This window comes from Anopheles aquasalis, chromosome 2, assembly GCF_943734665.1.
Source record: "Anopheles aquasalis chromosome 2, idAnoAquaMG_Q_19, whole genome shotgun sequence".
Taxonomy (NCBI): Eukaryota; Metazoa; Arthropoda; class Insecta; order Diptera; family Culicidae; genus Anopheles; species Anopheles aquasalis.
The window spans coordinates 22,927,501-22,930,000 of NC_064877.1; the positions used below are offsets into that span (position 1 = coordinate 22,927,501).

Here is a 2,500-nt window from a genome sequence, read left to right on the forward strand (position 1 = left end):
TTGAACTTGGCTCTGAAGAAGGAGTTTCCAATGGAATGAAATCCGCGACCTGATCCGTGCAAAAATCGAAACAAAAATGAACACAAAATCGAAGCGTACTGCATTCGCTTGCTCTACTTTCTTTCTTAATCACAAAACGAACAAATCAACCAGGACCTACCGATCGAGTACAAGTGACGTGTTTTTAGCTCGTGAGCAAGTGTGTACGCGTATGATGCCGATTTCCGTGGAACCAAAGGGGGAGGGGTCTGTTATACGTGGAACTATAGTACAAGGCGGGTGAGCGTGATGCAGTCACCTTACGCGAACGGCACCCAGGTATCACGATCGGTTACACCCACCTCCTCACCCATTTCTTCTTAAGATTTGCTTGTGTTTAGTTTTTTAGTTTGCTTACTGCACATTCGGCGACTTCTCGATGGTTTCAGTTGTTTTGTTAATACTTTGCTTGAGTGTTTTTTTTTTGGAAACAAGCTTCAGCTGCCCATCGCTATCAGAACTGCCGTTGTGCACAGATGCACAGAAGAGTTGCACGGCTAAACGATTAGCTAAGGATAGGGGCTCCCTTCTTCTTCTTGCTTTCACTGGTCAATGGTTGTGGTGTCCCATTTTATTTGTCATGTTTGTAAGTGCTGTACTTGGGTGTTTCTGTTTGTCGATTATTGTTTTAACTTAGTTTTGTTAGCTAGATTGTTAGATAATTCCCTATCAACTGGACGCTGCCGTTAGCTTTGCATTTATTTTTCTTCTGCAAATACGATCTGTTCAAATGCATGATTCGAGTGGTCTGTTGTACGGCTATGATGTTATCCTCGCCGATTTTCCACTCTAGCTGTTTGTGTGTGTCTGCACTTGTGTGTGAATGAATGTGAGAACAAAGGACGAAATGTGGTATCTATTGCATTGACCGAAAGGAAAGGTGAGTCAGAAATATTGGAAAAAGGGTAACAGTTCAGAGATGAGGTGTCCTGATGAAAGATGCCCGCGCAGCATTTTAAACGCCTCCGATGGCTTCTCTCCTTCGTAACAAAAGCATATAACCAAACATGGTCTACTTTGATTTAGTATTTTCTGCATTTTCCAGACACACATTCACACATGCCCACAACTATACTAATCTGGAATGGCAATTGTTTCGTGGCGACTTACCCCAACCACTGGACCGTAGCTCGGGGAATCGTCAGTTTTTGTTCAATAATTTATTTGTAAATATGTTCAATTTCATAATGGTGGGAAAAGATTTGTGGTCGCTTCATTGTTTCCTTTAGTCTCACGTCTTGCACTAGTCCATCATCGTTTAACTGGCTGATCACCTGGCTGGCTTCGTCTGCTACCGATTCGATTGCCTCCGAGTGCGTCCGCTCTGTACAAATAGTCAACTCCCCGGATAATCGTAGAGACCTCAAAGCTAGTGTTACGTTTTCGAATTCACCTGTACAACGAACACCCGATTGTTCTTAATACCCATTTCGTGCAAGCGATTTTCGACATTCCCCTTTGATCTGCTCGTCGTGTGCAGTTATGTTCAAGTTCAGGTTCCATACCATCGTCAAGTTGTTGTTGTATATGGTAGAACTAGCAGTAATAGCAACAAAAGTAGACTATACTATTAGTAGTAGTGTGAATGCTGTAGAAGTGTAGTTGTAGTAGTTGATCATTTGCTTTGCTGATGTTGAATTGTCTGCGGCCTCACGTCTCTTGTCTCCTAACTTGGGACCTTCCCTTCCAGCTACGTTTCGCCCCACAACTGTTAAGTTCATATTTACATTCCTATCCTAACGATCTTCCGAGCTTGGTGATCCTGTTTTCGGTTCGGTTTTCTAGCGTGTTTGTGAGTTTGAGAGTGTATGTTATGTGTGTTTGAGTGTGTTACGGGTATGCATTGTTATAAATCAAGGATTCTCTGCATAACGCATAGCGATATGAACCGTTCAAGAATGGATTAAGACCATACTTCATACCAGGATCGAGTTTTCCTTTATCGATTTATCGCTCGGCGATCACTGTGCACTACTGGGGTCAATATTATCGTCGTAATTATGATTTAATTACTCACATTATAACGCTTATTTCTGAATGTACACTAGGCGATTTAGGCGAATGGATACTTTTCGCCGGGCACATTTAAATCAGAAGTATCAGCTGAAGGCTCAAACTAGTACAACATGGGCCAGTTTCGGTTACGATATGAAAAGAACGGCCGAGTGTCACAAGAAAAGATAGCGACAGTGAGAGAGAAAGAGAGAGAGAGAAAGAGAGAGAGAGAGGAGAGAGAAAGAGGGAGAGAGAGAGAGAGAGAGCGAGGGAGCGATAGAACGATGAATGGGAAGAGAAGAGGCCAACAGGAGTGAGAAACGAGAGCGATCGTATTCGACACAAACGAGCACCCATTGTGTATTATACCCGTGTAATCGGTTGAAAAAATAAACGACAACAACAACGATGGTGACAGATAATTTTGTTCAATAATTTAAACTCCCCTGCCCCTCCATTCAGACTC

The 2,500-nt window shown here is 42.7% G+C and overlaps 1 protein-coding gene across 12 annotated transcripts in view; it reads right to left on the bottom strand.

Annotated features, from left to right (window-relative positions):
• LOC126573072 (RIMS-binding protein 2) overlaps window positions 1–2,500 on the bottom strand; it is a 92,426-nt gene that overhangs the window by 1,925 nt on the left and 88,001 nt on the right. For all 12 annotated transcript variants that reach the window (XM_050232888.1, XM_050232899.1, XM_050232900.1 and 9 more), the window contains one exon: window positions 1–2,500. This exon is cut by the window's left edge and continues 1,925 nt beyond it; it is cut by the window's right edge and continues 4,263 nt beyond it. The gene's annotated coding sequence lies outside the window, so the exon portion shown is untranslated.